This window comes from Macaca thibetana, chromosome 15, assembly GCF_024542745.1.
Source record: "Macaca thibetana thibetana isolate TM-01 chromosome 15, ASM2454274v1, whole genome shotgun sequence".
Classification (NCBI taxonomy): Eukaryota; Metazoa; Chordata; class Mammalia; order Primates; family Cercopithecidae; genus Macaca; species Macaca thibetana.
In genome coordinates, this window is record NC_065592.1 from 28967793 (window position 1) to 28982250 (window position 14458).

At 38.0% G+C, this 14458-nt stretch overlaps 1 protein-coding gene and 1 non-coding gene across 9 annotated transcripts in view; one reads left to right on the top strand and one right to left on the bottom strand.

Moving 5' to 3' along the window:
• The window catches only part of LPAR1 (lysophosphatidic acid receptor 1), a 170360-nt gene that overhangs the window by 130403 nt on the left and 25499 nt on the right, over positions 1–14458 (top strand). The window lies entirely within an intron of this gene.
• LOC126938143 (U6 spliceosomal RNA) lies at positions 10028–10137 on the bottom strand. Its single transcript, XR_007719975.1, has one exon. It is a non-coding gene; the product is annotated as a U6 spliceosomal RNA (small nuclear RNA).

The following is a 14458-nucleotide window of genomic DNA, read 5'->3' on the forward strand; positions in this document are numbered from 1 at the left end:
TTTGGAGTCAGACAGTTCAACACCTATCTGATATATATAAACAAGAATTATCTATATAGATACATAGCTAGATTCCTAGATAGATGGCACCTATTATATTCCAGATGGTTTTCTAGGTCAGGGAATATAATGAAAGATCTGGATTTGAATACAGACTTCAGTTTGAATGGAGCTTGACAAGTCAATTACTTTCAAGTTTAAGTTCCGCTCTGGGAAACAGCACAAATAGCACACATGACACCACTTCATAGGATGTGCTAAAGAGTAACTGGCTTAATGCCTATTAACCTCCTAACCTTGTTCCTGTGACAGTACTTTCTGAGGCAGAAAATCTGATCTTCCCAGGTTTGACCAGTTGCTCTGTTTAGCTAAGGTCAGCCCATTTATTATTTGGGACAGTCCCAAGAGAGGCAAGATTAGCATCCTTTGAACTGAAAGGAACCCTTCTCATCTGGTGGGTGAAGAAGGAAGAACAGAGTGTCCTGGTGACATTTAGAATAGAATCTCTAGCCCTTCTCCTGTTTGAGTAATGAAAAAACTGTGATATGGAGACACTGTCTCCAGCAAGAAATTGATGGCTGTATTTCAATAGTTGGTTCAAATTTAGACTATGCCAGCTTCCATGGTTGATGAAAGCCTGAATATCCAAATACTATTTCCATTAATAAAACCTCAATGTTCCCAGAATGAGGAATGTCTGAAAACGGGTTTTATTGTGAAAGGAGAAGCTCATTTGGTGTTTCCTCTTCTCTTTTTGCTTTTAGAAGAAAAAAAACCGAGGAAACTCTGTAGTCAGCCAAAAGATCTTTGCCCCCTAATAATTCTTTTTTAAAAAACTGTCATGAAAAGATAAGAGTTTTACAGTTTTGTATTCTATCCCTGGGTCAGAGATCAAATATTTGCATTTGTAAAGAAATCGGAATTGTCTCTGAGGGGTGGAGATTCCTGGCAATGTTCAAGCTCACAAGCTGCACAATTCTGTAATGTGAAGTTCTAGTCACTTTGATGATGGAGAGGGTCACAGCAAAGAGTTCTGGCTTCATGGGTGGTCAGAAGTAGGGTGTGTTTAGAAAGAAGTAGTTTTTCTTTCCATTTTCTATTATTAAGTATTTAAAAGCTGTGATGTAGTCACATGGTTTCTGCATTGATACTGTGCTTTCCTTTCTCCCTCCCACAGCCCTCAGTAACCCAGATGTTTATTCTTCTATCTACCTGCCTTCACTTCCTATCACCCAAGGGTTTCTGCCTTTTAGGTTTTCTTCAGACTGAGATACTGTCTCCCTAGACTTTCTGCTTTCCAGCTGGCCCTTAAAACAATCACCCAGCCCTTTTCTGTATTACAAGTGTTAATTCTGATCTCAATTGGGAAATAGGCAAGTGGGAAAGATACAGGCATACCTTGGAGATATTGCAGATTTGGTTCCAGACCACTGTAATAGAGCAAATACTGCAATAAAGTGAGTCACACACATTTTTTGGTTTCCTGGTTCATATGATAGTTATGTTTGTAATATACTATAGTCTGTTAAGTGTGCAATAATAGTATGTCTAAAAAAAAGTACATACCTTAATTTAAAAAGCTTATTTCTTTAAAAATGCTAACTATCATGTGAGTCATAAGTCATAATCTTTTGAAAATATTTTTTCTTTTACTTAAATTTAAAAAAAGTATCTTAAGTTGTTTCTTAGTTTTTCAAATCCTCCACTTTTTTTTTTTTTTTTTTTTTTTTTTTTTGGATAGGATCTTCTCTGTTACCCAGGCTGGAGTGCAGTGGCACAATCTTGGTGCATTGCAGCCTCTGCTTCCCAGGCTGAAGCAATCCTCCCACCTCAGCCTCCCAAGTAGTAACTGGGCCACAGGTGTGCACCACCACGCCTGGCTAACTTTTGTATTTTGGGTAGAAATGACATCTTGCTATGTTACCCAGACTTGTCTCAAACTCCTGGGCTCAAGCAATCCACCTGCTTTGGCCTCTCAAAGTGCTGGGATTATAGGCGTATGCCACCATGCCCTGCACAGGTCATGATCTTTTTGCTGGTGGAAGGTCTGGCCTTGATGTTGATGGTTGTTGACTGATGAGAGTAGTGGTTGCTGAAGGTTGGGGTGACTGTGGCAATTTCTTAAAATGAGACAGTAATGAAGTTTGCCACATTGATTGAGTCTTCCTTTCATAAAAGATTTCTCAGTAGCATGTGATACTTTTTGACAGCATTTTACCCACAGTAAAACTTCTGTCAAAATCGGAGTCAATCCTCTCAAACCCTAGTGCTGCTTTATCAACTAAGTTAATGGAATATTTTCAATCCTTTGTTGTCATTTCAACAGTGACAACCAGGATATATTCTATCTCCAGAGACCACTTTCTTTGCTCCTCCATAAGAAGCAACTCTTCATCCATTAAAGTTTTATCATGAGATTGTAGCAATTTAGCCACATCTTCAGGTGCCACTTCTAACTCTAGTTCCTCTTGCTCTTTCTCCCAAATCTGTACTAACTTCCTCCACTGAAGTGTTGAACTCCTCAAAGTCATCAATGAGGGTTGGAATCAACTTCTTATAAACTCCTATTAATGTTGATATTTTGGCCTCCTCTTATGAATCATGGATGTTCTTAATGGCATCTAGAATGGTGAATTCTTTCCAGGAAGTTTTCAACTAACTTTGCTAAGATCCATCAGAGAAATCACTATCTATGGCATCTCTAGCTTTACAAAATGTACTTACTAAATAAGATTTGAAAGTCAGAATTACTCCTTGATCCATGGGCTGCAGAATGGATATTGGGTTAGCAGTCATGAATACAACATTAATATCCCTGTACATGTCCATCAGAGCTCTTAGGTGACTAGATACATTGTCAGCGAGCAGTAATATTTTGAAAGGAATCTTTGTTTCTTAGCAGGTCTCAACAATGGACTTAAAATATTCAGTAAGCCATGATATAAACAGATGTGTTATCCAAGCTTTGTTGTTCCATTTATAGACTACAGGCAGAGTAGCTTTAGTATAATTTTTAAGGGCTGTAGGATTTTTGGAATGGTAAATGAGCACTGGCTTCTGCTTAAAGACACACCAGCTGCATTATCCCCTAACAAGAGAGTCAGCCTACCCTTTGAAGCTTAGAAGCCAGACATTGACTTTTCCTCTCCACCTATGAAAATCCTAGGTGGAATTTCCTTTCTGTACTTATTGGTCAGTTATGTTGTGAAACTAACCTGCTCTAAAAATAACATTTGGGTTGGGCGTGGTGGCTCATGCCTATAATTCCAGCACTTTGGGAGGCTGAGGCAGGTGGATAGCTTGAGCTCAGGAGTTTGAGACCAGCCTGGGCAACACGATGAAACCCTGTCTCTCCAAAAATTGCAAAAAATTAGCCGAGCATGGTGGCAGGCACCTATATTCCCAGCTAGTCCCAGCTACTCGGGAGGCTGAGGTGGGAGGATCACTTTTGAGCCCAGGAAACAGAGGTCGCAGTGAGCCGAGATCACACCACTGCACTCTAGTCATGGCAACAGAGCCAGGCCCTGTCTCTAAATAAATAAATACATAAATAAAACACTTTATTTAATAAATGAAGCAAAACAAAAAGATCACTTGTCACAGATCACCAGAACAGATATAATAACGAAAAGTTTGAAATATTGTGAGGATTACCAAGATGTGACACAGACACAAAGTGAGCACATGCTGCTGGAGAAGAGATGCCACTATCCTTATGTGATATGGGGCTGCCACAAACCTTCAGTCTCTAAAAAATGTAATGAGCATAGTGAAATGAGCTGTGCCTGTACAAGTAGGTGCTAGGATCATGTAACTTATACTGTTACTGAAACACCAGGGGTTTGGTCTAGGTCCTGCTGCCTGCTGCACAGAAAGCCAATCACTGAGATGCCAAGCATTGCCAAGGAAGAAGGCTTTACTTGGGTGCTGCAGCTGAGGAGATGGGAGCCAGACTCAAACCCATCTCCCTGACTGACTAAAACCAGGGGTTTATATAGAAGGGAAAAAAAAGTCACAATGTGTAAGAAACAGGAACTAGAGAGGGGCAATGATGCAATCATGACGAGTGAGGGATGTGGCATTTGGTGCAGTGATCTGGTGAGTTTCACTTCTTTGATACTTTTTTGAGAGGCCTGAAGGTCCTTTCCTAAGAAAGGAACTCAGATAAAATAAATATAAGTTTCAAGTACGCTTTAAAACAAAAAAGGTCAATTTCTATGTTTATCAAAAAGAACAGTCTGTGGAACAATGGGGTTGGTTTCAATACTACCCTGGCATCTGATTGGTAGTTCTCTTGTCCCTTCTGAAATGGAAACTATAAGACTCCTTGAACATTTTTCTCTATGTGACCACACCAGTTCTTCTGAAAGGATGCTGGTCACACCTGCCCTTTCCCTTCAATATAGTTCTTTCCAGGAAGGGCAACTCCAAGAGCTGGCCCTTTGCATTTTCATGGCCTCTTAGGAAGCCGTATTCGTGTCAGGGAATTCCTGGTCCACAGAAGAAAAGGTACTTCCTCATAGTGCTTAGGTAACTTCACTAACTAATGAATCTTTCTGAAATACCAGAATGTTCCATTCAACCTCAAAATGTATTTTTTCCTTTAAGGTTATTCCGCTTTATATTTCCCTTTGGATTTCTCTTGAATATAATATATGACAAGAGACTAATTTCAGTAGTAATTTCCTGTTTTAATACTTTATGATGAAAATAATTATAATTCAGTACATTTAAATTTTAATAAAATAGCATCTAGACAATAACTTATTAGTATCAATTTACTAATATATAGTTAATTATAATCCATATAAATTTATTAATAGTTTATTAAGCATTAATGAATTATAAAAATATTTAAACAAATGTTATTTTAAAATAATTTAAGTAAAATATTTTAAAATAGCTTACTATTTATAAACATTTAGATATTTAAACTTAATAATAATTTAGTTCCTAGTTTAAATAGAAAAATGTTCCTAAAATATGCATAAGGGAAAAAAAAAGAAAAGAAGAACACACTATTTATTTCCGAAGAACAAGTAAACAAGAAGCAACTGATGAGAAGCAGAATTATTTGGGTTGGATATAAGCCTTAGCCTCCATCTTCTGTAGTGTAATTTTCTTATGAATCTATTTTAGCTTTTCCCTGAAATCAGAATAGCTGTGTGTGTGTGTGTGTGTGTGTGTGTGTGTGTGTGTGTGTGTGTTGTCAAAGGTTAAATCTTTCTTTTTTGATGTGAAAGTTTTAGAACAATTAAACTGATGTAAATCAAATTACTGTTCTTTGCATAGTAAGCCATCCTTATGCTCTCTGTAGTTTCTGCTCTTTCTGTTTTAATCTCTGCATTATTATTAATAAAAATTATTTTCTTCTGTAAAGATAACATATGATCAGTACAGATATATAGGGAAATATTAAGAATCAAAGAGAGAAAATAGTAACCTGTAGTCCCACCATGTAAAGAAAACACATATCCTTTATCTGAGATTTTCCTGTTGTCCAGACATGTGAATGTCAAGAGAGAATATAGAATTAATGAATCAAAACAGTTTCTGTGAACTCATATAGATGTTGCTTTACTGGAACCTGATTTTTAACATTGTTATAGAAAAGTCTGGGATCAGTCTGATTATTCTCCCTTTACAGGTAACCTGTTTATTTTGGCTGAGGTGGTTGTGTGTTCTTTATCCCTATAGTTTATTCCCTTTCTTTCACCAGAGTCTGTTCCATTAAAGACCAAGAATGATTACCCCTTACCTTTTTACAGAGCTAAGGGTATTAGAACCATCAGTGGCTCAGGGCCCATCAAGTCTCCAGTGAGTCATTCTAGGTTGTTCACCATATATCTCTGTTCATCTTAGCTTCTCTCTTCCTCTCTTGATTTTTCGCCGGACAGAATATTATCAGGAATATTTATTGTCTATGACATCGGGGCCATCAAATTCTTAAATAAGATTTAGTCCTTTCTCAGAGGTAGTATTATCCTTTTCTCCCTTTTGTTAAAGTGATATGATCAATGTAATTTTTAACATTTTTCAAATATATATCAACTTTTGAAATCAGATAGCTGCATGTAATACCAGAAAATGTACGTTCATAGAAGTTGTTTTGTTCTTAATTCTAGTTTTTTAAGTTACATAATTAAAATGTTAATGTGAATCCATTTTGCATTAATAAAGGATTTTTATATCATAATTTTTAGAAACTTCCTTTATCCTCAAGTTGGCCTTCAAAGCATATATATCCAGTGTCACTCCATAGATACTTTGGTTTTGCAAGTAAATATATAGTTCATTTACTTTATGTGATGTATTTGTTATGTTTTGTATTTGTTACGTTTTGTATTTGCCGAATATACTTATGCATTTTATGTGGAAAAGCATTTTAATTTAAAAAGTTTCATTCTAGAAGAAAATAAGCTGTTTTAAAAGTATTTTGATAACTGATTATGAGCCATAATAGTATTGTTGTTGTGAAGCATTTTATTTTCCTAAGTTTCAGAGTCAAACCCAAGAAAAATATTTTAATATGAAAAAATGTTCTACCACACAATGATCAGAATATGTACTTTTATTAGATAATATTTGGAGGTGACCATTTTGGCATATGTTTGGTTGGTACTAAAAATGAAAAGATAAACGTGCATTCCTAGCACAGGCTAAAATTATGTAGATGATACTCTTCATGATTATGTGTCTTTAATCAGAAGTAATCAGAAGTTTTCACCCAAAGAAAAGAACACACGGCTTGAAATAAGTTTTTTAAAAACATCACCAGTGTGAATATTATATTATACAAATTAAGAAGTAGGATTTTTTCCTTTTTTTTTTTTTTTTTTTTTTTTTTTTTTTTTGAGACGGAGTCTTGCTCTGTCGCCCAGGCTGGAGTGCAGTGGCGCGATCTCCGCTCACTGCAAGCTCCGCCTTCCAGGTTCATGCCATTCTCCCGCATTCCAGGTTCACGCCATTCTCCTGCCTCAGCCTCTCGAGTAGCTGGGACTACAGGTGCCCACCACCACGCCTGGCTAATTTTTTGTATTTTTGGTAGAGATGGGGTTTCACAGTGTTAGTCAGGATGGTCTTGATCTCCTGGCCTCGTGATCCGCCCGCCTCGGCCTCCCAAAGTGCTGGGATTACAGGCGTGAGCCAGGGCGCCTGGCCGGATTTTTTCCTTTTTTTAATGAAACACATTACACCAAGGTAGGAAGGGTTAACATCATCCTACATGTAATAGAAGACAGAGAGTGGACCAGCAATGTAGTCAGATGGTTGATTCTAGAGTTCCAAGGATCTTAGAAGTCCCTAACATAAGCAGGGAGAATTTTGGCTTTAGAGGTAACATCTATCTTGTCCATAGAACTTGATGTATTTTTGTGCTATAACCTTTACTAATCTGATTTCTTGAAATGTTTTACTTTGTTTCCAAATCCATTGCTACCTATGGTGAAGTTTCTGACAAAGAGCATGCTCCTGGATTATAATAGCTACTGTAGAAAGCTTATTACATGTCAAGTGTTTGAGATACAGAAATTCATTTGGTTCTTATAGCACTGCTATAAATTAGGTATTACCATATCCTTTTCATAAACAAAGAAACTGAACCTCAGCGTATTGAGCCAGGACACTCAGCCAGCAAGTGCACACACTGGCATGTTCTAGCCCAGGTAGGTTCACCACTATCTGTCTAGGAAAAATAATTCCGTAGAACATAAGACACTGAGGAAATGTTTAGAGCCTTTTAAATCTTTACATATGACTGATAAGAAAATGGAAACCTTTTAACTTTTACGGTAAATGGTGCAATTAAGGTGTTTATACTTATTTATAAAACATAGCAGGCTGGGCGCGGTGGCTAATGCCTATAATCCCAGCCCTTTGGGAGGCCGAGGCAAGCGGATCATTTGAGGTCTGGAGTTTGAGACCAGCCTGGACAACATGGTGAAACCCTGTCTGTACTAAAAATAATAATAAACAAAAATTATCTGGGTGTAGTGTCACACGCCTGTAATCCCAGCTACTGGGGGAAGGTGAGGCAGGAGAATCGCTTCAACCTGGGTGACAGAGGTTGCAGTGAGCCAAGAGCATGCCACTGCAATCCAGCCTGGGTAACAGAGTGACACTCCGTCTGAAAAAAAAAAAAAATAGCAAAGGCATATTTTGTTTTAAATGCATGTTATTGTACAGTGTACCCAACCATCCATATATGACCTAGCACTTCTCAAAGGCAAATTATCTTGCCACTTATGCAGACTTGGAATAGGATAGCGTGGTGAACTGAGGAAGAAGTGAGAGCATGTTAAGTTGGTGGACCATGATCGGCATCAGCCAATTTTCATATAGTTCCTTTAGTTCCAGGGATTTGTTATAGCTGATCTAAGAGGATGCTGAATGAACAACAGTAAATAGTTAACTCTGCTTTTCTTATTTGTGTTCCGTACCAGAGGTGGGAAAGAAATGAATAATTCCTCTAAGTGGAAATGGTCCATGCTCCAGAGGGTTTATGCTACACTTGAAGTGTCTTCCTTCTGTCACTTCCTCTCCTCTCTACTTTGGGGTTTGTGAGAGATTGAAGTGTGTCATACAATATCCTCTTTGGATTGTGAACTTGCTTACAGTTTTCAGAGCACTTTGAAAGACATCTGAATCATAAGGGATAACACAGGATGGATGAGAAGAATTAAAACCTGTAATAATGTATAGAATTATCACTGGGTGTGGTCCAGGTTGTCTTTCAGACCTACTTCTCCAGCCACTCCTATTTCAAAGATGTGGCAGTTAAGGTCCAGGAATTTCTGGTGATCCACATTCCTAGTTAAGAGTCAGAAACATGCTCCAGTGTAGTTCTGTCTCCGATTGAGGTAGCTCATAGCCTAGGGCTTTGCTGTGAACTTTATGCTTTTATTTATATTGAGTCATTTAATATGCAGAATCTCAAAGATATTGAGGACTTTTGGGATTATACTTCAATTTATTATGTCTTTGAATATACCTCTGAATAATTTTCCTTTTGGTTGCTCTCTCATTACAATACACATATGACTTATCACAGTCTACTGATATCAACATTTTACCACTTGGAGTGACACATGGGAGCCTTATTTTCATTGAAACGCTTTTACCTTTCCCTCTTTTAAATATTATTATCTTGAGTATCAGATGGTGTTATAATGTTTGTTTCAGTCATCTAATATGTCTTATGAAACTCATGAGGAGAATCATCTATCATATGTAGCCATATTTCAGCTTGTTTTTTTGTTATTTTCTTTCCTCATGCTCCAAGATTCCATCTTCCATCATTTTCTTTCTGTTCAAAAAACTTATTTTAGCAATTTTTAAAAGGTCTGCTAGCAACACAATCTTTTTGTTTCTTGCATCTGAGAATGTTTCTATATTCCCTTCATTCTTGAAGTATCATTTTCCTGGATATAGAATTTGAAGATGACAGTTCTTTGTTTTCAGCACTTGGAAAATGCACCTTGTCCTTCTGGCCTGTATGGTTTCAGGTAAGAAATTTGCTGTTATTTGAGTTGATGTTCCCTAATGGGTAATATATTGTTGCTCTCGGAATGTCTGAATGCTTTCAAGACTTCCTTTTTTCAATTCACTTCTCAAAATTTTAATTATGAAATGTCCTGATCTGGATTTCTTTGGGTTTATCCTGTTTGAGATTTATACAGCTTATGAATCTGTAGATTTGTATTTTTTTGCCAAATTTAGAAAATTTTAAGTCATTTTTTTAAATATACTTTTTCAGACCCACTCTCTTTTTTTCCCTCTGTGCTGGACCTCTGTAATATGAATGTTGAACATTTTGTCATTGTGTTACAAGTCCTGGAGGGTCTGCTATTTGTCGGGTTTTAGTCTATTCTTGTTCATAGTGAATAAATTTGGTAATTCTGTTGATTTGTTCTCAGGTTCACTGATTCTGTCCTTTGTTGCCTTCATTTTACTATTGAACCCACTAAGTTTATATTTGTTGTACTTTTTAGTTTTACAATTTCCATTTGGTTGTTTTTTTAATTTCTTAAAAAATATGGAACACGTCACGACTTTGCATGTCACCTTTGTGCGGGGGACCATGCTAATCTTATCTATGCTATTCAAATGTTAGCGTATTTGCTGCTGAACTGTGAGCGCTGTGGTTCTTTTTTTGTAACTTCTAGTTCTTGGCTGAGATTTTCTGTTTTTTCATTTGTTTCTAAATAATTTGCAATTATTCATTGCACCATTTTGAGGATGGGTGCTTTAAAATATTTGTCAATAAGTTCTTCATCTGATTCATCTCAGGGTTAGTGTCCATTGTCATTTCAGAGTCAAGTTGTGATTTTCCTGATTTTTGGTTTGATGGGTAATTTTTCATTCTATCCTGGAATTTGGCTATGGTGTTAGGAGACTCCGAGTCTGATTTAAATCTTTTGTTTTAGTAAGCAGTCATCCCATTTAGGTTTAGCAAGAAAATCCTGGCCTAATTTTGTGGGCTGTGCATCCAATAACAATTACATTTTCAGAGACTTTGTGGTGCTATTTTGGTTTGCTTGGTTTATCTGGGGCTGCTGGGGTTCCTCCTGGTACCTGCTGGTGCTGCCTGAAGGAGTGGAGCTCCTGGGTAAAGCCTCATGATGCCTCTGATGGGGGTAGAGGGAATACAAACAGATATCCTGGAGACAGGCACTAGTGCTGAGGACTGCCCCTCTCTCCAAGGAAAACCACTTCCCAGGTGGAGCCTTTTTTGTGGCAGGATCCCCTTTGCTAGTGATGCAAGGCACCTGCTGTTTCTTATTGGAGGAAGGAAGTCTTAGGCTTGGTGAGTAAGGAGAGTGCTTTCCTGTCTCATAGTCAGCAGGTATATTGGTCTCACGCTGCTAATAAAGACATACCTGAGACTGGGTAATTTATAAAGGAAAGAGGTTTAATTGACTCCCAGTTCCACATGGCTGGGAAGGCCTCAGGAAACTTATAATCATGGTGGAAGGGGAAGCAAACACATCCTTCTTCACAAGGCCGCAGGAGAGAGAAGTGTTGAGCAAAGTGGGAAACACCCCTTATGAACTCATCAGATGTCGTGATAACTTAGTATCACAAGAACAGCGTGAGGGTATCCACCCCCATGATTCAGTGACCTCCCACCAGGTCCCCCACAACACGGGATTATAGGAACTACAATTCAAGATGAGATTTGGGTGGGGACACAGCCAAACCATATCATCATGGCTCCTGCTCCATTTTCCCTGGCTAGTACCGCTGGCCAGCCTGGTAGTGTTATTGGGACTCCCCTTTGGTCTGAGTGGGAATGAGCCTATTTGGGCTGGCCACTAGGATGAGGCTCTAGAAACACTGGGCTTAGGTGACCTTCTGTGAGGTTGTGGGTTGTAAGACACTGTCACTATGACATTCCTCTAGTTGTGAGGTATCTAACCAGTTCATCTTTTGGAGTTCTCTGGCTTCTTTTTGTGTTTTTTCTAGGGTTTATATTTATACTTAGCTGGGAGGAACAGGGAAAAAGTATCCATACAATCTTGTCCAGACCAGAATTCTTGTGCAGGGATTATTTTTGGGTAGAGGTGGGGTGGGAGAAGACCCGTAAGACTACTCATAATAGAAAAAATGAATTTGGTTAGTGGCTTTGTTTCAGTAGAAAGTTCTCTATTTCTTTATGTTTCTACCTTTCATAGTTCCCTGTAAACAAAACTGAAATGCAGTCTACCTGCCTTCTTTCTTCCCCCTACTTCATAATCACGCTGTGATATGGTTTGGCTGTGTCCCCACCCAAATCTCATCTTGAATTGTAGCCGCCACAATTCCCACATGTCATGGGAGGTACCTGGTGGGAGGTAATTGAATCATGGAGGTGGGTCTTTCCCATGCTGTTCTCATGATGGTGAATAAGTCTCATGAGATCTGATGGTTTTATAAAGGGCAGTTCCCCTGCACACACTCTCTCTTGCCTGCTGCATGTAAGACATACCTTGCTCTCTCACCATGATTGTGAGGCCTTCCTAGTTATGTGGAACTGTGAGTCCATTAAACCTCTTTCCTTTATAAATTACCCAGTCTCAGGTATGTCTTTATTAGCAGCATGAGAACAGACTAATATATGCTGCCTCTATGGGCTTCAATGAGCTGAAATTCTTACATCTTTAGGAGTGTGGAGGAAGAGTTAAAGCCTCATTTTCAGTTTTGCCACTCTTGTCGTAGTGGGAATGTGAGTCAACAAATACTCTATCTTTAGGCCACCACTTCTCCTTCTCACCACTTCCTCCTAATCACCTCTTGTCAAATTCACCGGCTGGGAAAAATGAGCTTTTAAAGACAGTCAAATCTTATATGTCAAACTCAAAAAGGGAAAGAAACCCTAAGTGTAAATGCCATCTGGCTTTATTTACTCATCCTCGCCCATCTCAGAAACATTTTGAGCAGATGCAGGCTTTCACTCTAAAGAGCAGTTTATAGGAACAGATTGAAGAAAAGGTTTGTTTTAAACATTTCAGCACTATAATTAGATTCAATTAAATTTGTCACTAAGTGTTCTGTAACTTAAGATGTCCTAGCCCTTGGCACATATGAGCAAAAATCTAAAAAACACAGGGAAGGTGCTGATGAAGGTTTTGGATGAGGGTTCAAATAACCAAATACTACCTTCACTTTTAAGATATATCTAAAAGAAAAATTTAAAGTAGTAAATATAAGTCTATAAAATACAAATGGAATTCTTAAATTTCAGGAAACACCCAGAGATTCAGAAATGAATCATATTTCCTCATTTGTTGGGCATTAAAAATGTAATTTTATACTAGTGATAGCAACAGGGTCAAGAAAGCCTGGGAATGGTGCCAGAAACTGTAACATTGGTTGTTCTTTAGATGAATTTATGTGTGACTATAAATGCTATGAAATGTTCTCAGGTAGGAAAGTACTTGTGGCACAGAAGAAAATTCCTGTTCTCTTGAATTTTGGGGGAAAACTTTATCATAAGTTATTCTAGGTATGAAATCATTTACAATTGTAATTTTAATTTTAACATGGTGGAAGTGAGAAATATGGATCACTAAAGATGCTCACATCCTTTTCCCTGGAACCTGTGAATATGCCACTCCACATGGCAAAAGAGACTTTGCAGATGTGATTAAGTTAAAGGCCTTGAGACAGGGAGGTTTTATGCTGGATCACTGGCTTTGGAGATAGAGGAAGGGTCCATGAGCAGTGGAAGCTTCTGGAAGCTGGAAAAGTCAAGGAAACCGATTCTTCCCTGGATCCTAAAGAAAGAATTACAGCCCTGCTAACACTTTGATTTTAGCCTAGCAAGGACTCACATCAGATTTCTGACTTCTAGAATTATAAGATAATAAATTTGGGTTATTCTGAGTCACAAAATTTTGTGATAGTTTGTTACAGCAGAAATAGAAAATGAATACAAATAAGTGGGTTATTTTAAAGAGTGTTGCTATTTGTCTCATATAACTTTTTATGTAAAAGCATTATCTATACCACTGACTTTGCCCTGGGAAAACATTTGGCAATGTTTGGAGACATTTTTTGTTTTCGCAATTGGGGCTGTGGGGGGTGGTGGTGTATTACGGGCATCGAGTGGGCAAAAGCCAGCTGTGCTGCTAAATATCTTACAATGGAATGAACAGTCCCACAAGAAAGAATCATCTAGCCAAAGTAGAGAAATTCTGAGCTAGGTTAATTTATATACTCAAAGCATGTAGGAAATTGAGGCTTCCCTATTCAGTTTGCTCTAAACTAACTGCATAGTCTAGAGCTGCACTGTCCAATAGGGTAGCTATTAGACACACATGTCTGTTCAAATTTAAATTCATTACAGTTAAACAAATTGAAAAATTCAATTTCTCAGTTGCACTCATCATTTTTCAAGTGCTTGATAGCCATATGTGCCTAGCGGCTACCACATTCAACAGCTCTGATACAGAACATTTCTATCATTGCAAAAAGTTCTATTGAGTGCTGATCTTCTAGACTCTTGCTACCCAAAGTGCTGTACATGGATGAGTAACATTAGCATTACCTGACAGCTGTTAGAAATGCTGACTCTCATGTCCCACTCCAGACCTACCGAATCGGAATTTGTGTTTTAATAGATCTGTCAGTGATTCATGTACACATTCAAGTTGGTGAAGCACTGGTCTAGGTGACTTTCTCTTGCTTTCTTTCTCTCCCTGTCATTTCCTTTCTCCTCCCTCTGCTATTCCCTGCACTTATGTTTCCCGTTTACCTACATAAATGCCTTTCTTCTCAGCTTCAGTTTCTGGTCTCCTCAAGCCGGGTCTGTGTTTTATTTCATCTCTATATTCTCCCAAAGACACTGACCACATTGCATTGCACAAGATAGCTGCTTGACACTATTTATGGATCAAATGAACTTCTGAAAATTCTTGATGTAGATAATTTTCGTTTTAACTGAATGGATGGATGCCATCATTTTTACTTTGTACTTTAA